The 23,008-nt window shown below is 37.3% G+C and overlaps 1 long non-coding RNA gene across 1 annotated transcript; it reads right to left on the bottom strand.

Moving 5' to 3' along the window:
* Nucleotides 1-1,179: 1,179 nt before the first annotated feature.
* Nucleotides 1,180-21,927, bottom strand: LOC139076668 (uncharacterized). The gene is made up of 4 exons (XR_011528505.1): nt 21,506-21,927; nt 13,617-13,695; nt 11,417-11,558; nt 1,180-1,888 (listed from the first exon to the last, which is right to left on the bottom strand). It is a non-coding gene; the product is annotated as an uncharacterized lncRNA (long non-coding RNA).
* Nucleotides 21,928-23,008: the final 1,081 nt, after the last annotated feature.

Raw genomic sequence — 23,008 nt, forward strand, 5'->3', positions numbered from 1 at the left:
ATGATCTGTTGAGAAAATGAAGAAAATTGTCGATTCAGCATCTAATGTGCATGTCCTTTCTCTGTTTCGAGTGGTTTATAAAAGAATGGATGGATATTTTGGACTTTAGCACATCAGAGGGGGCTGCTGTTTATCCGTCTTCAAAGAGTGGGCTACTCTGGAGGGTGTTTGTATAAAAGTATTAAATTTAACTCAGTTCAATACATATTGGTTGATCACTTACTATAGGTTTGTCATATGATAAATATTACATCTTGCTTAGCACACCACACATGACAAATATTTGTTTCATTCCAAAGAGAATTGCTGTAATAAAGGAGTTTTAAGCAAAAAGTGGGGAGAAAAAATACAAATAAAGTCTTCTAAATGTGGAAGTTTAGACACCTAAAAAGAAATAGTTTACTTCCTAAGATTAAGGTATTTTATATTAAGCTAAATTTACACTTCCCTCTTATACCAATCTACATTTTTAGTTAATTGCCCAATGAATATGTGTCTGAATACAGAAAATATGTAAGCTCATTCACAACAGTATTGTATATGTGGCTCTTTTTTCTCTTTGTCTGCACAATGATCATGTGCTACACGGTTTTCTTGTTAGCATATCAATTCCATAGTTGTGTTGCCTACAAAAGAAAAAAACCAACAAAGTTATTAATGAGCTTCTGTGTTGCATTTGCCCTGTAATATTTCTCTATTTTGAATTGGACCTAAATCAGTTATTAAATTTTAAACAAATCATTATCACTTTGAATGAGAACTGGATAGATTGCTTTCAGCATGGCGTATAGAAGACTCGCTCTGTGAATTCTTCTCCGGAACAATTAAATTATTACCTAATTTACCGGGTAAGTTGTGTTTTATTTGGGCTGTTGCTTATCAACACTAGATTTCCAGGGATCCAGTCAAACCTCCTGGGCGCTGCTGGATTCCCAGCATTTGTTCTCTTCCCATTCAGTGCGCTTTTATTGTGCTTGAAGCTGACAGAAAATTGCTATAGCCAATCACCAAAAAGTGCTTATTTTTTTATGATGTTTTATTTTCATTGCTCAACATTAACATAATGAAACTTTAGATTTTTCTATTAAAACAGTGCAGTACATGTGAAGTGTCATGATGAATGACAACTTCTTGTGGTATACATTTTGGCGCTTGTAAAATAAAGATTGACATTAGAGCTTCCTGGATTGGATATTCTCCAATTTTATTTAGAAGCTTTGTAAAAAGCGAACACATATGATACAAACACACACGTGTGAATATGCTTGTACGTAATATTCCTAACCAAAAGTAATAAAAATGATTGATTAGAGCACTGTCATCGGTATCAATGTTATTATTCAGCATCTACTAAACTTCCCGTGCTGTGAAAAAACCCAACCTCGTTCCTTTGAACTGACATTTTCCATAGAAAGGGATGCCTGCAGTATGTGCTTGTACGTCATTGTAGATACTCAAAAGCGGTACCTGTGAAGGAAAGAGTTTTTTGGAGGCAGTGAGCCACCAATAAAATGCTTAATTTTTCTGTCTGTGGATGGCATAAAGTTGATGAACTTAAAAAAAAATCCATTTCTTGAGTTTACCTAGAATGAGCTTTAACCGCTTTTGTTTTGAATCATTTTTAGTAAAATGGCACAGAAATTAAGATATAATAATGGCAAGAGAAGACATGTAATGAAAGTCTGAAATTACAATCTACACTCTGTGGAAGGAATACACATGCTACAACAAATAAGTGGCATATGTCAAAGGTCCAGTTCTCAGGCAGTTGGGTGAGGAGAAGAATCAGAAGGGTCATGGGGAGGCTTCAAGTTTCGCTGTCATGTATCACGTTCCTTGTTCTCTGTGTGCGTGGGCTGATTGTCCACCCTCCAGAGCTGAGCACATTCTAGAGAAGGAAAAAACAAAGCGGTTTAGAGACAAAAGGCTTTGGCGTCAGACCCCTATAGTTTCCTGTCTTGTCTCAAAGTGATCTTGGGCAAGTCACCTCGTCTCTTTCTGACTTGGTTAGGTTTTCTCATCTGAAGACAGGAAAACAGGGTTGGAGTTAAGGTGCAAATGACTCAAAGCAGCAAAAGCTGTTACCACAATGCTTGGCACCCAGTGCTGGTTGATGAATGGTTGCCATTCTACACATCATGCTTGTGTCACTCCTACTCCCAACAAAGAGACAGTGACCCACTTGATGGCTTGATTTGTGACATATGTTTATTTACTGAATTTAATTAAATAGCCAGGATTTTGATAATTAAATATACTAGTCTTGGAAATAATAGGTGGCACTTATTGATCATTTACTATATGCCTGGCATAGTGCTGAGCATGCATGCCTTGATGCATGTGGTATGACACACACACACACACACACAATTCATTTTATTCTCTCCAAAAACCTATGAAATGGAGGCCAGGGAGCTTAAATCTCTCTTCTGACATCTCTCCATTATTACATGATGACAGTGGGAGTCAAATTCAGGTAGTCCCAGAGCCCAAATATTTAACACTAGGAAGAAAGCTCCAGACTGAGTGATAAATGAACACAAGTAATTCATTTCAAGGATGAATCATAAGAAGGCTAGAACACTGAGAAAGAAGAACCAACAACAGAAAAACAACCAAAGAGAATGGTGCTTGGTCCTTTAGAATGAAAGATCATCTTCAGAAGGTGAAGAGATAGTCATGTGCAATGGCCATGATTTAGATTTGCTAAGTCTAAATTTGTTAGTTTTTCTTCTTTGGGGCTCAGTCTTCTCAGTTGAAAATGAGCTTGTTGGACCAAATGAGCTCTAAGGTTCTTTCTCTGGTTCTAACCTACATTTTCTTCATGATTACTAATCGGCTACAAATCAGACTTCCCACTTCTCCGTGTATCACTCAGGGAGGATCCCAACTAACATTTGGTCACCTCTTCTTATACGTCAGAGCTATAAGTTGACAAGTAACTGACTCCACTACCTGCCTATCAGTTTGCCAAGATGTCAAGAGCGGTTTGGTGGTGGTACAGCGGGAAAGAGGCTGGGAAGCATGGTGACCAAAGGGATCCCTTATTAGTCATGGAAGCAATATCAACATAGTGTTGGTGCGATTCTCTCGCATACAAACTCTTCTGTGAATATCCAACAAAGAAATCCACTTAAACTGAATCTGGTCACATTTAATATTTTAAGCTAGCAACCTAGCTTTTTTCCTTAAGATTTTGGGTTTTGTGTTACTGAGAAATGAAGGATGGGCTAAACAGGGTCTTTTAGCCTCACCTGAATGGTTAAAGTTTGAGTCTCTGTCAAGAAGTCTGTTACTTCAGGCTTAACAGCATTCTCCGAAAAAGAGGCATTTTATTTTGCCTGCACCAGTGGTGCAATATGAGATGGAGATACAGAGGTGAACAGTGTGAACGTGGAGCTTGAAGGTAGGAGCAAGAGGCACTAGGTATGTTGAGAGACTCATTCTGACAGGTAGGTAATGTGGTTGAGTGGACCAAGAATCAGACAACTGAGGTCCTACGTCTAGTCTCAGCTCTCAATAGCACTGCTAAGCTGCAGTTTCCTTTCCCTAACATGGTGATAATCCCTGACATGTGCTAGGAGGTACCACGTGGTACCAGAGGGCTGTCCTGAAGAGTGAGATGATGTCGTGAAAGTGCTTTGTGAGCTATAATCACAGATGTGAAGTAGTTCTGTGACTGGCTTCATTGTAGACAGCTTAGTTGAAGGTACTCTTACACAATGATAGCAGCATCACCAAAATAAAATCTGCATAAAAGCAAGATAAGTGTTTGCAGAGATCCCTGAGCATACATAACAAAACAAGTGGTCAGAGTGTACAAGAATTTAAATGCTGGAGAGGGTGTGTGGTATCAAAGAGGAAAGTTAGCAATGAAGTCAGTCAAGGTAAATTTTTATATCTACTACATTATCTTCACATTTTAATAGTCTGGAACTGTGAAGAATGAACTGGTTAATGGAATTTTGGAAAACAGAAATTTAGGAAAAAGAATTATGACACAATATTGGGACATTTTAAATACCTGAAATTTTAAGTGCATGCTTAAAACTATGTACTTATCCAAATTGCTATGGATATTACTTTATGGTAAAAATTACCCTAGAAAATTCTAGTGTCTTCTTTGTATCCTGAATGACTCTCTGAAACACTCAAATAACAGTCAGGTAAATATACTAGCTCATCTCACTAGTGAACCTTACTGGTCAGCTACCTTAGATGATATTAAGCAAAGTGCTGAAATAACTTTGTAGTAGGGTTTCTCAACCTCGCCACTATCAGCATTTTGGACCACATAAGTCTTTGTTGTGTGGTGCTGTCCTGTGCCTTGTAGGATGTTTCGTTAGGCGTCTCTGGCCTCTATTCAGTAAATGCCAGTAGTGCCTTTCAGTTACGACAACCAAAAATGTCCCTAGATATTGTCAAATGTCCCCTGGGGAACAAAATTATCCCCATTTGAGAGCCACTGCTCTACAGTGATATCTGAGAGGCTTCAGCTTTCAAGACTTAGAATTCCAAAAATTCTGGGATAGTAAAATTAGTTAGAGATATTATATTATAGAGAACAAATGTGCATATATTTAAATTTTGTGTTATTAACACATCTCTCAGGTTAACTCTTACTTTCTCTTTTTTTTGGTGTTGTTATGAAGATACACACTTCTCTTCATGGTTAGACAATGTGCTTCTGAAGGCAGGGACTGGGTTGTATTTGTAAGAATCTCTGTTCTCTTCTAGCTCTGCAGTCTCCTACATTTTCATCTACCTCGTATGTTTCTTTATTACACCTTCTCAGATGACTCAAAGTAGACAGAAATACAGCTGTGCCTGCCTGTCCCTTCAGCACTTTGAAATGACTACTATTCCATTAAGCTCATCTTCCACTTGCACCTGCACCTCCTGTGTCTTTAAAAAAATTATTTTTCTTTGTAGCTCATCATCTTGTAGGCATTCAGGCACATGGTAGGGTCAATTTTATCTTCCTTCCCTCCTCAGCTACTCAGTTAACAAGTTGTATTATTTCTAAATCTGCAATCTCTCTCCTAACTCTCCTTTACTACCAACAATCTCTCTAAGACCCCCTAGCTTTTACTTGGACAACCATCGCTCTCGTCTATCTATCCTTCCTGCCTCCAGTCTTTGTCCATCATGTATATCTTATACGGTTACACTGATATCCCTGAAACACCCTCACCCCAACAAATCCCTTAGCCCTCTACGGACTGACTCTCCCCTACTTCTTCAACCCTATTGCTTATCACTGGAGCTGGAAATAACTTCTCCTTAACCTGGACTTCTTTAGGACTTTCTCTCTAATTTCTTTGCATAGCGTCATTTACTCTACACCATTTTTCCTTTTGTGTTTTTGATAATTTGGATTAAATTTGAGAAAGAAACACAAACTCCCTTTAAAGTCTGAAATATGCATGGGAATCAGAAAATTTACTTCAACTTAAGTACTCTAAAGTTACTTTAAAAAGTATTTGAGAGAACTACAATACGCAGATGGTTATAAAATACTTTACACGGAATTCACGCATCCCTGATGTTGATACTGTTTATTTTGCTTCTTGGAATTTAACATACAGCAGGCCTTCTTTACCTCCTCATCTTATGGTGGGACATGAATATGCAAATTTAGTTTCCATATTTTAAAAAAAATTATACATGAATCTTAATCTGCATTCCACTTCAAGAGGTATTAAAAATACTTGCTTAAGAAAGGCTGACTCTACAAAGTTCAAACGTGAAGGTAACACAAAGAATGAGAGGTGGCTGCGATTGTTTAGTGGCACTTATTGCTGCAGCCGCTGGTCCATTTATTGGAGGGGAGTGAACACACATTGGACTTGCTGTTTGTCGTCAACAATGCTAAAGCAATTGCGTGGGAGAAGGCCTTGGCTTGAGCCCAGGTTGGTAGTAAACATAGGCCATTACTAGCTGATGTCTGTTTGATGGTCTGTGTGAAATGAGTTGGTGGTCTCAATCCAGTTATTAGAAGACAGGTGTCTACATCTCAAAACATCATGACAATTGACACTAATTGGCACCCTTGTTGGGAGTCTCAGTACAGAAGCAGAGGAATCAGTTGGGGGAGGGGAGACATGATTGCTGTCCTGCCCTTCAAGAGTTTCCTTTCCAACAACAGATGATGGAAAATTCCCCTGCCTAAGATAAAGAGGTTTTTGGGAATATAAGCAGAAAGTAATACCTATGGCTAGAAGAAGAATATGTTCAGAAGGTCTAGACATTTCTAACAGGGAAAGGAATTTTAGATATTTGTCCATCATGCTCTTATTTCCCTTTCCACTCCTACATCCCTTTGCATTTTAGAACAGAACTTTCGGTCCCGCTTTCGCCTCCCTTATCCCAGGGAATATGTTGTGAGAAGAAAGAGCATCTCCTTGGGTATCCACTACATTCTTTTTTCAGTTCAACCTCAGACTTCTTCATGCTCCCAGTTTTCTCCCTGGATTTATGATACCTCCATTTCATGTACATAAAAGAGCTGATCATATTGGTTCAACGGCTCCCCATTAACGGATTTTTCTTCCATGGCATATTTAACTTGCGTCTACTGGGATACATGTCTCTTAGACTCTGCTGTTCATCTTTCCCCACTGTTCTGAGCTCCTGGAGGACCGGCCCTGGCTTGATTCATTTTAGCATCCCCAGCACTTGGTACCCTGCAGGGCACATATTAGATACTCAGTAAGTAAATAAAAGAAAGAAACAATGAATGAATGCATTCTTAGCCTGGTGGAGACATATATTTACATTTAGGAGTGAAGTGAAGAGTAAATATGAAAGAGACAGATTTTAAGAGACAAAGTGGCAAGAATTTGTAATTCCATTCTACTTGGTGCCTTTGAAATTCTTCTGCTCGCATTTTGAATGATTGCTTAGTGTTCCAATCCATGCAAGCTATCTTACACAATTGCTTTGTAATCGGCATAATTTAGCTTTCTAACCGACGAGCTTGCTCCAATGTGTGTTTATAACGGGAATTTCTGTGTTCTCCCTTAGAGATCATAGTCTCCCCACTGCTAAATCTATGTGAATTAATTTTATGTGAATTAATAATTTAATCAATGTGATTTTGGTTGTCATAACCAATGAATTTATTTAAGACAAAGGGGAGAATTTCATAAATACGAAAAAACATGACTATATTTTGGTGCTAGAAATAAATATATTAGAATGGTTTTATTCATATATATTAGAACTGGGTAAATGTTTGCAAGTATTTTGCTTTATTTCAAAATATAATTATGAAAATTCAAAAAAAGTACTATTTAAATTATAAACCTAAAAATAACTGTCAAAATGTCTAAAAAAAGAGCTTAATTTCTTATTTTGATTATTTATTTGAATAAATTACTAATGTTCAAAATAGGAGTATTAAATGTAGCTAATGGTGAATATAAATTAGTATAAGTTGAAAAGATATGTGATAAAGTACATAAACTGAACAAAATTTTTAAATTCTAAAATTATTTGTTAAGATTCTTGACTAGAAAAATGTTTTCTTTCTTTCTGTATATAAATTTTGACTAGGGTAGTTCCCTAGAGATTTCTATGAGAAAAAAGTCAGTGTCACCTGAACATTGATTCGAAACAACTTCACAAATATGACAACTTTCATGTTGTAATTCGCAGAGGTATATTTCCTTAGTTCAACGTTACACGTTTGTTTTGAACATTAGACTACCAAGCAAATAAATAACAAACCTTTACAAGTCCCTTTAGTATTGGAACCAAATAACTCATGCATTAGTTGTCAGGAGTGTGCTGTGTATTATTAAGAGTCACCATTGCAGGGTATTTATCAAAGCATGGGGACATCCAGATGCTCAGGTTGGTGTCATGGGACAATATACATTTGAAATCAAAGCAAATCAATTCAGATATTGAAATCTTTAGTAAAAAAACAAGAAATGCAGATGCACTGTTGCCCTCGTTCATTCTTTAAATTTACAGGTAATTTAAAATATTTTGAATTATGAACTAAATGATACATGTCAGGCAAGCTTCCTCCCAAGATTATAGCTTTGTGTAGAGTTCACACGCATATTAGTGCTGTGTTAAATAATTCAGATCAGTTTCAAGCAGCAGAAGTTTCTGCTAAGCACTTACCAAAAATTATTTTCAGTAAAACATATGATATTGCAGACCCAGCATAGCATTTCTATTAACAATAATCAATTTGTAAGCTGATCAATGTAGGATTCACTGTCTAAGGCATCTCAATATGCTATGCTTTCATGCCTCTTGGTATCATCACTAAAAGACTCATTGGATTTATTTCCTTGATGCTCATTGCAACAGTCTCTAGAAAGCAAAGCTCATGGAATGGTTTTAAATTTCATCCCTTAATTCAGTTTATGGCGCCTCACCTTCAAAGTTTTCACGTTCCCTTAAGACATATTTGCGCTCGCCTTTCTTTTTGATGGAGTTGTAATTAGTCCTGGGGAGCAGTTGTTTCCAATTAACCAGAAGGAGAAAATCACAAGTGAAGTTTTATAACAAATCATTAGGCATTCTGATATCAGACCAATGTATTATGAATTTCTGTGATATAAATGCTATATATTTTTAAAATAATTCTGCCTATTCTTATTTATTTGTGATTATTATATTTTTTTTCTTATTGGCAATTATGGAGAAGACAAATATCTTGTTTTTCAAGCTGGCCAGAGGGACAGAATTTCTACCATGCACATACACAGCATTTTGCTGTAACTTATTTATTTCACACAAACAATAAAATGTAAAATATCCATTCTAACGCTGCGGCTTGCACTTAAAGGTCACAGCATTAATTTATTTTAAGTTAACGCATTTTTAAATGAAGGACATCAAAGTACTCTTTTAAAAAGACAAAGAAGGTAATTGTTTTAATGAAATAGGTACCTGATTTCATCTCACAGTCGATAACTTCATGCTATACTTTTGAATAGTGGTGGTCTCTGCCCCCGTTACTTCACTTTCTTTTTTCAAAAAAAAAATGTATTACAATTGCAAAAGTTTGGATCCCAACATTTGGATATTTAAATTTTTTTGCACGTGATTCTCTTTCTGTAAGACGAATAGTTCACTGTAGATACCAGCAAATATACCCAAGTAGAAATAATGTGCTACAACTTATCTTTGGTAATCATAAACTCTTTAAGGAGAAGAAAAATGAAAACAGTCATTTAGTGTGAAATAGCTTTTGATAAGATACTGCAGGATACACAGAGACTGGAGGTTATTATTCTTCTTGTATAGTTAAAAATACACAAACACATATACACACAGATGTAAACAATATACTGAGGTGTAGCTCACATTGATACTAAGGGAGCATACATGGGTACATTCAGGTCTTGACGGTGGCCCCTCAAGGTGGGATTTAATCAAAATTTTGAAAAATTCTGCTAAAGCTGGCAAGGGAAGTTAATGTTTCCCTGACCTTGGAAGTTAGTTCTGACTTTTCCACTGCAAAAAGCTAGCATTTTGTAATGAAATTGTATCAGTAAATTTTAGCAAAGGCATGTACTTTTCATGTTCTGGCTCCAAGTAAAAATTGAACAACCTTCGGTGCAAGAGCGTGGACGACTTCTGTGCCATTTATAGAACACTTGAAGTGAGGTTAAACATCTCCCTTGCTATTTGGGAACCAGATAAAAAAAGTTTTGGCAGGGCCCCTTATTAAGTGTGTGTCTGTGTATCTCCCTTTTTCTGTGTGTTTGTGTGTCTGAGGAAGGGCATGAATTGGAGTAGAGGGAGTTCTCCATCAGCTGTCTCTGCAATGTGCCATATGATTAAAGAATTTATGTAGAATGTTACCCCGTGGTCTGTCAGATACATTTTCCCTTCAGATGCAGCGAAAAAGTTTGCTTGATGTCTAATCAAGGAACGCTGCTTCTTCAGATTTGAAGGAGAACTCAGAAAGTTAGTCTTTTTTTTATTCTTCTTCATTTAAGTATTATTTTTTAATTGCAGCGTATTAAACATAAAATCTGGTACAATCTTTAAAAATAAATAGGACCTAACTATAAATGGGCCCTGTTGTGTTTTTATCTTTGACAAGCAAGTAATTGCTTCTCAAATTTATCAGTTTGTTTATGCAAAAACCATTTACCAAGCCTAGCTCAAAAGCATCAATTTCATCATTATCATCTTATTAATTTAGCCAAGCTATAACACAGCTGATTATTCCTGAGTAATATCCTCCGCAGCACATCATGTGTGGCAAAACCATCTGTACAGTACCTATTTAATAAATAAACCCTCGGCGAAATGTCTCTGTTTATTGAGAACTAATGTTTATAGAAAATATAATGGAACTCAATAAATAACTCAGCTTCATCAACCTGCATATGAATCAGTGCGAAGAACGCTGACATCATCACCTTTCAAGTACCAGAGAAAGCAAAATTACCCAAAAGAGCTATAGAGTCAATATTAAGGCATTAAAACTGCAATGAAGGCATATTAATGCTTAAAACTTCATTGTTGGCGGTGGAATTGGCACAATGGACATATTTTATAACTCTAGGAATACTTAAGCTTTATGGCTGCTGCTTTGTTGACTGCCTTGCACTTAATGTAGTTTTCCACTTTAAATAAAAAAAACCCTCAAGATCTTTAAAAAAAAAACCAAGAAAATTGCTGATTCTAAGCATTCATTTTTAAAATAATGCAAATTGCTGATTCCAATTGTTCAGATTTAAGAAAAAAAAAAGCCAATTTCTTTAACTCCATGCTTCCTGAATTCATATCAGTAACAACTAGATATTTTGAGGCAAAGCCTTTTTTAACAAATCACAAATTTTTAAAAGAAATTATTCTGAGTGATATCAGTAGTATGGAGAATTTGACAATGATTAAATCATTTTGCAAAGAAAAGCCAAGTTAGCATGTCTTAGATCATTATTATTAACAATGTATATTAATAATTATATATATGCCCCAAATATAAAGTGCACAATTACTTAGCATATTCATATTGAATCTCATAACTACTATATTAAAGAAATTCAGATTAATGACCTGAATTTTTATGCTAGTACAAATCTAATGAAGCAAAGTAGATTGTTCTGAAATAGATCAAGAAAATGGGTTCAATTCTTATAACTTCTTTTAAAAGTCTATCTGTCCACACTTTGCTTTCCAAAAATTAAAGTTCACTGAAAAGAGAGAAAAGAAAAACCCCAAACAAAATGGTTTTCATTCACATCTAAGGAATGACCTTCATTGACCTTTGAATGCAACTCTATTTTTGAGCATCAATCTGGTCCCCTTCCACCTTGAAGCCTCCTTGTCACGCAGCTTAGAAGCTCCCCATCTCCCAGGGCCCACAAGACTACAGATTTTTACCAAGGCCCAAACCTGATGTAATTTAAAAGCGAGGGAAATCGCAGGCACTGACCTGTTGCTATGGCCCTCTCACCTCATTCTGCAGGCCTTGCTTCTCCTCCACTTGGGCATCTCGGAGACCCACCTGGCTGACTCTTCTAGGTGAAGACTCGTGTGTTCACACGTTGAAGACGCTTTCCTGGTCCCTGAGATCCCTGCAAAGTTTGAACAGTAAGGGCACAGAGCTCTGATAGATCTTTCAAATGTCAATCTAAAAGCAGAGTGTTTTTTGTTTTGTTTCGCTGTTGTTCAAAACATTTATTTGTAAGTTTTACCAGGGAAGGGGGCCAAAGTGTGACAACTCAAGAAGGGGTAAGATCCTATAATCTGCAGACATCAGCTTTGTTTCCTAGATGCTGGTTCCATTATTTTAGATGTACAAATTTATTTATTTATTTTTTTTAGTGTTTCAATTTATGCAGTGGGCACTGTGGTTTGCACAGAGCCTACCCATTCCCCAAACCTAGGAGGGCTCGGGGCTAATCCTAACAGAATCCCGGTACCTCCTAAATTAGGCCAATGCCTCAAACAAAATGAGTACCACATCAGAAGAGCAGAAAGATAGTGAAATGGTGCCAGTAATTGCCTTGTGGGGCAACTCAGCTTAAACAACTCACAGCTTGCAAACACTGCACCCACACTACCCAGAAGAATACTTTTGTTCCAGTGTTTAAATTGCAAGCTACAGAGCCAACAACTCCGAAACCCCTCTGTTTGAGAGCCAGAGCACGCAGTGTGCCCCTGACATATGTCTATAAGTAAACCTGCGTCTGGCACGTCAGCAGTTTTGGAAAGCTTGGGTTTGGTGACCAAAGTCAACTTCCCACATATTCTGTCACAGTTGGGCCCGGATCAGCAAAAAGGCTGTTGGATTGACTAACTGATTACATTTACTTTAAGATGACCTGTGGTTTAAAACAGCAAAAATGGAGGAATGCGAGCAAAGAAGCCTCATTCTGTCAAGTGGCTCACACCCAGAGGGCTCCTGAGATTAAGCAGAGTAAATTTTTATCTATTTCTTCGGGAGTCTACTTCAGTGTCTAGCCTCCCATTGTGTAATCCATAATGTCACTTTCATTCCATTTTAAGAAATCAATTTTAGATATTTCTGATGAGAGGTGATGTCAGGCCTTAGCATTTTGAGGCAAGAAATCAAAATACCAATTCCAATCATGCAGCGTACCATGGGCAACAATCAGGCTGTGCACGAGAGAGAGGGAGGGTGGGCCTCCTGTCAAACGCGAGAAATTTGGGTAGTTTTCATTGCATTGGCCTGACACAGATCTTAAACAAATCCACCTTGATCTAGTCCTTAGGACCTATTTTTAAAAGAGTAGTAACTTAGCTTATATCTGCTAAGAACCAGTAGCAAGGACCACTGAGCGTGACAGACCACAGTTCAAGGTTATAAAGCCAAAGCCACGGATTCAAAGGCGAACCCTCCCCATAGGCGAGGCATCCTCTGCAGAAATCCAAGAACTGGGAAATCAAGTGTATATCTGTGAAAAATTCTCAACTTGATAAATGGGCACCATTATGAAATAGGTGGCACATTTTTGGGGCTTTCTTTCATCTTTACAAGGAATGGAAGAATTTAGAGTTCCAAAGAAAATATTATAATAAATACCAATAAGGAGATGGTAGTTTCAGTTGGACGATTTTAGCCACAGTAAAATATATTCATTTGTTCATCCATGCAATCATGCCACGATATTTATAGGGTGCCCACACCGTGCCAGGCGCTCGGACACAACAGTGAGTGCAAGAAAACATTGCCCCAGGTTCACAGAGTGCACAATTTGGTGGAAAATTGAAAGGTTATAGAAATAAATGCAAAATTCAACCGCGAGAAGGCTATGAAAGGCAGACTTAAGATAGGGGTGGGGAGAACATTTCAGACAAAGGAAACAGCCCCTTAAAACACCCGCATGTAAAGGAATCCATGGGGCATACAAAGAATTGAAGGAATAGTGTGATTAGATAGTAGCTAGTAAGAAAAATCTGGTGAGAGACGGACCTGGAGAAGTTGGTAGGGTTTGATGTTAAGAACTTTGGTCTTTAAAGCAATGTTATAGTTAATCCATGCCGTCCATGGCTCTATTGCTCATTGTTCAGAGAACTTACTACAGAGTCCCATGGCAGAAATTATTTGCCATCAGCTGGCACTACAATATTATTCACTCCTTCAACTGACATTTTATTAAACACCTTACCATGCAAGGAACAGGTATTGGAAATATAATGGTGATCCACACGGACATGGTCCCTGCTATCATGAAACTTGCAGTGTATCTGAAAAGACAAACTTTAGATAAATACAAGTGTACCAAGTGTTATAAAAAAAGAAGTGCAAGGTTTATGACGGGAGGCCATTTCAGTGGGGTGAGTTGGGGATGCTTCCCTGAGGACGTGATTTAAGCCGATGTATAAAGAAGAACCAGAGCTGAGAACCATAAGATGCCCAGCATAGATAGCAAGGAAGAGAGTGGCAGGAGGTGAAGTGAAAGACAGAAGGAATGCAGGGCTTGCAGCCTCAGTGACTATTTCCAGCTGACCATGAAAACTATGGTTTTGCTCAACCCTGGACAAAGTGGCTGCTTTCTTACATTTTTCTTCTGAACCTGCAGGAATACATGTGTTTGGAAGCACGAGGACTTTGTCAAGGAGTTCATCCTAGCACACATGGGTTAGCCTGGGTGAGGGCCCCAACGCCCACTGCTGTGCGAGGGCCATGCTTGTCCACAGTCCCGTGGTAGGTATGGCTGCAGAGACCCGTGAGTGTGCTCTTTCTTGATGGGTCATCTGTTGTCCTTGGATCCCAATTAAAGCAGTGGGATCCTGCTTCCGCGGTCAGCATCACCTAAGCTGGGAGTGGAATGTGGTTGATGATTATGACTACCTCTCATTTTCTCCTTTGTTCTTATTTTTTCTTTTTTTGGGAAACTCACATGGACATACATAAACCCTCTTTCTCCCATTTTCCTCCCAGGAAAGGAAAGGAAGGAAAGGAAGGGATTGGACATCCTGGGCTGAAGCAGACAGAATGGTGGGTTAAGCTGAAATGGACTCACTGTGGTTTATAGACTTCCTAAATGTTCCAGTTCTCTGCACCATTCTGACAGGGAACGCATTGCTCTGAAGGGTTCCACAGTCTTCGCTGCTCCTTACTTGCACTTTATTTCATATAGGGGCTCAGACCAAAAACAACAGCCACAGGAAGAGGTACTGGAATAATTGAAAATCAATCCAATACTGCAGAATTCTGAGCACTTATGTGCTACAGGCTTAGACACCACTATCCACACTATAGGAGTTTCTCTTGTGTCCCACACCACAAGAGAATAACCCTTTATTTCACAGATGGACACGTTTATGGCCTAAAATGTCACACTGACCAGAGGCCTGTGTCTTAACATGTTACATTGATTGTTTCAGCTTTTTACTGGTTACATAGAAAGGGATGCTTACACTAAAGCATTAATGACACTAAATATTAAATTAGTTGCAGCCCAGGAAATTGAAACTGTTAGAGTAAGTTTATAGAAAAAAAACACATTTTATACATTTCTTTTAGATTCAACCTCTTAGTTTAATAAAAGCTATTTACTATTTTTTTAAAGTTTTCATACAACTGTTCATACTGCTGAGGTAAGCGATATGAATGTCACTTTGCTTGCAGAAAGGAAAAAATAAGATTTACAAATACTTTCTGACATTGTTTATAAAATTTACAATGTAGTTTAGTCCAAAGAGGCATTTCCTACTTAATGCATTTTAAATTATTTGTGTTTGTTTTAACCTCTCTCCTATAAATTTGTAGTCATTCTGGCAAGCCAGATTATAGGCATCCTGGTGGTTCCTGTTTACCAAAAGGGGGGGACAGATTTGATTAGAGAGGGGTGTCTTGGGTGAGATGTGCCATTCCTGATACAGTGAAGTCTTCACACAGCAGGGTGATGACGAGCTTGTTGGAACTGGGCTGGGCATCACTTCATTATCATTTCTGCCTCTTCATTTGCTGATAGAGTATTGCAGGATGCTAAAGATTGATTTCTCTTGCTGTGCCCGAATTTGCAAAAACAAGAGCTATCTCAGGAACGTTTCATCACCAATGTAAATCAGCATAGGATAACTGTTTAAAGATTTTGCCTAGTCACGATCATTCACAAAAGAAGGTAGAACTTGGTTAGCGTTCTTGTGATTTAGCACTCCAATGAAGAAAAGCGCTCCCAAAGTCTTGAATTGTTATTGCTTTTTAATAGCATTTGAGTAATTTTTATTTCTTTACTTGGTCCTTCAAAAAAAAAAGATCAAGAACGTACCTACTTGTAGGATAAATCTTGGCTACTTTTTTTTTTTAAGTTTCTCTTACTGCTGAATGGGGCCGAGTCTAGATAATATAGCTATATTAAAATAGGCAGTTTGATTTTTTTTTTTTAAAGTCATTTAGAGAATGATCGCCACCTGGTTGGTCAGAATGTCCTCAGGGTGACAGAGTAGGTGCTAAGTAAAGCCGACTTAATAGTTGATGTACCTTTAAATCTCTCGGTCACCTGCTATCATGTAGACACAGTATTTAACTACAGACCACCAATGCACGTGTCTGAAAACGATGTGAAAACTTTTACTGACTAAAGAGAAGTTTACAGTAGAATCAGGAGATTGTTGGTGAAATTACTTACTCCATTGTTATACATTTTTTTATTAAGCAAATACTTTGTAAATATCACCGTGCTTATGCTAAGGGAATCTTCAAGTTAATGTTAAAATATTCGCCAGGTCAGGGATTTTCAACCATATTAGACCCAATGCCCCCTTTTGATAATACATATTTTGTGATGCTGAGTTTAATAATCAAATCAAATTCAAAGATAATACCTACCTACAGACATCATTTAAAAAAAATGTGTAATTTCGTAATTATAATACATAGTAAATATGAAAGAAAAATATATAACAAGATCATATATATGTAATCTGTAAATGCTCTGACACCACCATGCTAGTAGACAAAAACACCCATCAAAATGTTTAAAACGCCCCTAGGTAGTGGGGTCATTCCTCTTGAGAACCATTACAGGAGTCACAGAGTTCCCAGAGATCTGGGAACATACCTGTTTTATTCTTTGCTAGACATCCAGTTCTATATATGGTATTTGGCATGGAATAAGTGCTCAATAAATATTTATACAGTAACTGTTGAATGAGCAAAAGAAAAGAAACCCACCCAAATCCAAACCTTCTCCTTCAGGAATTTATCATCTAGCTGGGATGGCAGTTCAGTAACACACAAAGCAAGGCGTTGGCTCCCCACGCGTTCCAAGCCTCGGGTGCATGGTATGCGCTGAGGAATTGCGCGCAGCGGTGAGCTGAGAAGGCTGCTGCGGGGCTCAGACATGGGTGCCGAGGTGCGGTTGTGCAGTTAAACTGCACTCTGCGAGGCGCGGCTCTGTGCCGGGCGCTGGGCCAGGCGCAGGGGACACGCAGCTTCGTATGGCCCTGTTCTCCCGGAGGGTCCCCAACCTCCGCGTGTGTCAGAAGCCCTGGAGGAATGGTTAAATGCATATTCCTAGGCCCAACCTCAGATCTTCTGATCTGCATTTTAAGCAAGCGTTGGAGACAAATTCTGGCCTAGCTCCTGGGTGTCACTACAAGAAACAACAGATCGGGTGGACAAAGATCCCAATGTGTTCCTCCTGAGAATTTTCAGTATTTGGAACATGAATGGCAACCCTTGGGCGAGTTTTGAGAATCATCTTGAAAGAGAATTTCTTATAGTCATTTCGTAAATAAAGTGAATGCAAAAGATAAGAGTGTGTATTTTTAAGACTTCATTTATAAGATTGATGCTGTTTGTAAAACACTATTGTTTTAACATTCTTGTGACAGTAAAAATAGTCTTGATTATAGGTGGGACAATTGTATTTGGTTTTTTTTGCTAGTATTGCAAATAGAAATGTATTGAGGATGGAAATATATTGAGGAGGAAAAAGTTCTTCTGCTTTGTAAGATGATTTTTTTTGAGTGGGATCTTTAAATATTTAAAATCAAGTTCTGTTTCGTTTTTTCTTTGTTTCCTGCTCCCTGCCATCTTTATAAAAGCCATTTTGACTTAAATGGTGATGTGAGGCATAATTTAATAAAACAAATTAGTTATATCTTTCATTAGAAACTTTAAAAGTTGTCTTATTAACACCATCTTATACTAAAATTATTTCTAGGAATTTTTTTTATTGCCTTACAATTTCTTTTTAAGAAATGTTTTAGGGTTAACCAAAGTGTTTACAGTTTTTCTCATTAGGTTAATACTTTATTTTCATGTGCCTTGTCTGAAGTTTTTAACTGTAATTAAAATCATAATGTCTCTCACGACACATGCCCTTCTAATAATATACAAAATTATTGACAAAATATTTAAATATAATTTAACTGCCCTGTTTACAAACAGAGCAGCTCACTTCTCAATATATCAAAGGTTTTTTGACTTTATATATTTGAATCTGCTTTTTAAAAAGATAAATGGGTGGAAGCAGAATGAAAGACTTTGCAGGTTCTATTATAGCATACCCCATAGCTCAAAATAAAGGGGAGACAGTTATTCGGGCAAATAAAGACACACAGTTGTGGATAATTCCATTACCTCTTCCTTCAGGTGAGGCCCCCACCCTGATGGTCGCTCACTGCCACACCCTCTCTGAACCTCGTCCTCAGGAGAATCAAGCAACCAACCAAAGAACTCTAATTGTGAATCACAGACGATCTGTCTTTTTTATAACCACATTCAAATTAGTCACAAATTCACAAATTAGAAAAAGCAATCAACTGATAGTGCAATCAATAGCTTTGTCTGCATGATGCTAAACAATTGGTTTTATTAATTTTCTGCACTGATTCTTTTTCTTTTTAAACTGGTTTTAGTGCCTCTAATACCCAGCCTTTTTTTTTCTCAATAAGAGAATTTATAGAGCCCTGAAGATTATAGTCTTCTTTCTTTCAAAACTAGTAATTCTCTTTGCATGTTTAAAGTAAGCAGGATGATTGAAAAAATATTCAGTTTATTGCTTTAAGATTGTAAATGATATGAAGGTTGCTTTTTTATTCTAAGTTGTTAAGATAAGCTTAACATAAAGGACTAGATGTGTCTTTAGTGAGACACATTTTTACAAAAAGCTTTCCAAAGATAATTTGCATGGGGGAAATCTTTTGCTCAGATGTGTTATTTTGTGGGTATAAATTCAATTGGGTGGTGAATATTCTGAATAATTCCTGATTTTCAGTTAGATTTCCTTATTTTATTTTGTATATGACCACTGAAAATTTACAGAACAAAATTTGATTGAATTTCCACTTAGACCCTTTCCGAGGAGACTCAGTGATGGAAGTTAGCAAAAGGTTACATTTTGAGAGGGCCTTCTCTTTCCTATCTATTCTCAGACTGAGGATAACATTTTAAAAAATGACCCAGCATATATTATATTCAAATGGAGAAATGATTTTTAACATCAACATATGTAGATTTCCATAGACTTTCTGATGTTCACTTAATGACTGAATACTCAAGGAATTAGGTACAACTATACACAGACAGGCACACACAGAGGACTGGCCCAGGGCAGTCGACATTGTGCCTGGGACTGACTCAAACTGAGCTGATAAGAGTGGAAATGTGTGAAGCCTGGGTGCTCCAAAGATCAGGCCATAGTTACTCAAGATAGGTAATAGGACACAGGAACAGTCCCTCCTGCAGGGAGAGTCCAAGAAAGTTTAGCGAGTAGATTCTAAAGTTCTGTCCAGAGAATCCAAAACCATCACCCATGGAGCTTAATTCTGAATTTCCGGCCCAGACAAAACTCCGATTAAATTCAATGAGTGTTTCTCATTTTAGAAAGCCGTGCATGTGCATGCCATGTTCTTTTCTTAGATAAAAACATACCCACAGCTCCTTCCATACAAAATGAAACCAAACACATTTAGAACACATGTAAGCCATTTCTCTATGGGAAAGGCCATTTGTGGTTAACACAGAAAGTATTTATGGTTTCACTGTTAATTGTGGTTTCTTTGTATTAGCCAAAAAAGGTAGCATTTTTCATGGTAGGAATCGTATGAAAGCAATAGCCTTTCTAAAAAATGTCCGAATTTTCTGGGGCATGAGGAAGGGGCTGAATTTACGATATCTTCTAAACACCAAAGGAGTATATACAATCTATGATTGTGTTTTCAATTTGAATAAAAGTTTACTTAAAATTGTGTTAATTGCACTTTGGTACATTTCCACAAGTCAAGTCTGTATAATCAACATTATATAATATTTAAGGCTTGGGTGCATTTTAGTTTTTAGTTTAAAATTGTTATCTAGGTATACTAAAGTTTCTTTCTGGACCAATGCTATTTTTGGAAATTGTTAATTCCAATTTATTTTGGAAATTGTTAATTTTGCAAATGTTAATTTGTAAATGTTAATTCATTTAATCAAATCAGTGGTCTGGCTGGCTTCTTTCCTTTCTTCCTTCCTTCCTTTCCTTCCTTTTTTTCAATTAAAAATTGAAGAATCATTACCATGTCAAAATATTTTAATTACTTCATATTACTAAAAGTATAATTTTAATTTCACACTGCATTTTCGCAAGGTTTCTTTAATGTGGGTGAATGAATCTAAAGGTTAACCAAATATGAAAACAGCCAGATTCATTAATTTAAATGTACGTTTGTGGGGTCTGCCCACTAATATTTTTTTTAGCAGGCATTTCTACAAGGGCTGTGTTTTAACATCTGAATGTATCCCAAATACATTATTAGAAGATGCAAAGGAGAGACAATTGTGATTATTAGGTCAACAAGCAGAATACTTAGGAAGATTACCATAGCAAACAGTTTTTCTTAAGTAGTCTAGCTTTTATTACCTACAGGAAAGAATATATTTTATAATTTCATCATTATACAATTTTAGTAACAATTTCAGAGAAAGCAATGATATAAAAATATTAGTTTATACCTTATTAAATTCCATAAGAAAACACAAGTGTTTAAACCATATGATTCTAATTGCCTCTTTTTGAGTGCGAAAACCATTCTTTACGAAAAAATACTTAAAGTATAATTTAACAATTTAACCACATACATTTATGTATATCCCATGAATGTATGTGAAATTGAGTCTAAATGAACATTTTATGATGTTAAGCACAGTTTTCCAAAGATCTGCATTTATTCAATGATCATGTGAAAGGCTGTTAACTTCAATAAATACTGCAGTGCCCATCGCTAAGCATTTATGTAATTCTGGGTTTTAATTTAATAGTTACAAACACCAGATACATGGGTGCTTTTAAATTTCACCAATATTAGTATTCAGAATACTTCCAATAAAAATTTTTAGAGGTTTTGGCATATATTTTGCCTCTCCTTTTTCTTACAAATGGAAAATCAAACCGGAATATATTATTACATATGAAATTTATTAACTTTGATTTGCTGATATACTCTAAAACATTATGCCTCTCAAAAACATATTGCAATATATTTTATACAGTGTATAATATTGAATATTAGCATAACATATTTGACATAATATTTGTATGTACATTAAGATAGTATTTTGAAATATATTGATAACCATGGGATATGTCTTTCATACCTTCTTGTGATTTTTATATTGAAAGTCACTAACAATTTAAGGAATAATGTTCATAGAAGTAAATACTTTTCTGTGCAGTCTTTACAAAAAGGAATAAAATCTCAACCAGAACATTTCAATAAATATGTTGCATTTTCTTTTTATGTTACTAACATGAGATGCAAATCATTTCTGATCCTAGATACGGTTTTCTTTTGCATAGCAGAATACAATGTGTTCCTTTTCACTATTATTTTCATGTTTATTCAAATATTGATGTAAAATAAGCGAAGACCAAAAACAGGCTTCACTAATACATTGTATTTTCTTTAGTTGTAGGCAATAGGTGGTGAGAGTCAAACAGAAGAAAAAGCCCTGCAAAAGTTTTTCATCTTTTGCTGTCACAAATATGTCAAAATAGGAATTCACAGTGTCCACATATTTCTTAGGCTTTAAAGTCACATTTTCTCAGCCGAGGTTTCTTACCTTCCTTTCCCTGCCGCCTTTTTGGGAATCCTCAAACACGCCGCTCCGTTCTTTCCTTGTCATCCGCTTGCGTTGCGCACGTCAGCCTGTAGGGGGCACTCCTCAGCTGCCACAAAGACAATCTTGTGATCAGTGCTTTTTGTGGCTGTGAGACGTATTTAACATTCATTATTTTATCAAGGCGTTGAGTCTAAAAAGACTTCGTAGTTCATCTTTAAAGCACATATAGCCATAATTGAGTAAAAAAAAAAATCTCACATAGGTGTCAAGGTGGGCATTTGGATTCCTGAGGATGTTAATAATGTTAAAAATGTATAATACTGCATTATGCCTGGGTAAGTAAGTACTTTTCAGAGCTGTCTTCTTGTTATTCTTTTCTTCTTGGAGCTCAGGGTGGATTTTATAATACCCAGATTTTTATTACTGTACCTCAGGTCTTGTCTCTTTGCCTTGAGGACTCCCAGAGAGCAGAGTGTAGAATGATCATGATTTATGTTTGGGAAGAGGAACCACAGAGTTTTTACATAGAATTACTGTGCGTGCCCTACACTGAAGCTTATAAACAGCTTATCTTTAATGGGAGTGAAATATTGAGTTTAAGATTGTGTGTGGCCTTTTCTCTGCTCCCTTCCCTCCACTTTCACTTCCCTTCACCGCCCATCCCAAACAGACTCTACTTGTGTGGCAATCCTACGAACTCTTTCCATGCATAATGACGTTGGCCTCTCACATGTCTACACCTTCTGGGCTCATGTCAGCCGCTGGTACGGCTGCTTTGGCCTTTTACAGCTTTCATACTTACCTCTCAGAGAGACCAGCAGCATTAACTAGTCTATGCCGGGGACTGACTTTCTTTCCACGTTCAGTTTCTGACTTGCCTCTGGGCCAGCTGCCCGTCACCCTGCTGAGGAATGTGGCTCCCTGTGACTGCACTCTCCTCACTCCTATCTGAGACCAGCCCCTCCACTTGGTCGCAGATTCCCTCACTCTTCCTGACGCCGGATGCTACTTCCACAGTTGCCTGCTCTCTCCCCTCATCAGCAAACTTTCCCTCTCTCTGCTTGCATTCTAACGTCCATTGCTGTTTCCAACATCAATACAGCAGCAGTTCAACGTCAGCTCATGTTAACTCTTTTCTCAGAACCTGCCAGTGGTTCCCTATCTCACAGTCAGTCCTGTTAAGGGCCCACCATCTGTATGGGATCTGGCCCCTGAGAGACCTCTGGCCTCATCTCCTACTCTTCCCTCTGGCTCCCTTCACACCAGCCACATGCCTCTCCTTGTACTGGTTTAATAATCCAAGTAAGTGCCCAACTCAGAGGCTCTTCAATTGTAATTTTCTCAGCCGGGGTGCTCCTCCCCCAGGGGCCTTCCTGAGTCACTCCCTCAGGTCCATAAAGATCTTTCCCCAAAGTCACCTCCACAGTGGGAAGAACTTCCCTGACCACCCTATTTAAAACAACAACCCTTGCCTGCTGGAGCCTGCATTTCGTTTCCCATCTC

Source organism: Equus przewalskii, chromosome 17, assembly GCF_037783145.1.
Source record: "Equus przewalskii isolate Varuska chromosome 17, EquPr2, whole genome shotgun sequence".
Lineage (NCBI taxonomy): Eukaryota > Metazoa > Chordata > Mammalia > Perissodactyla > Equidae > Equus > Equus przewalskii.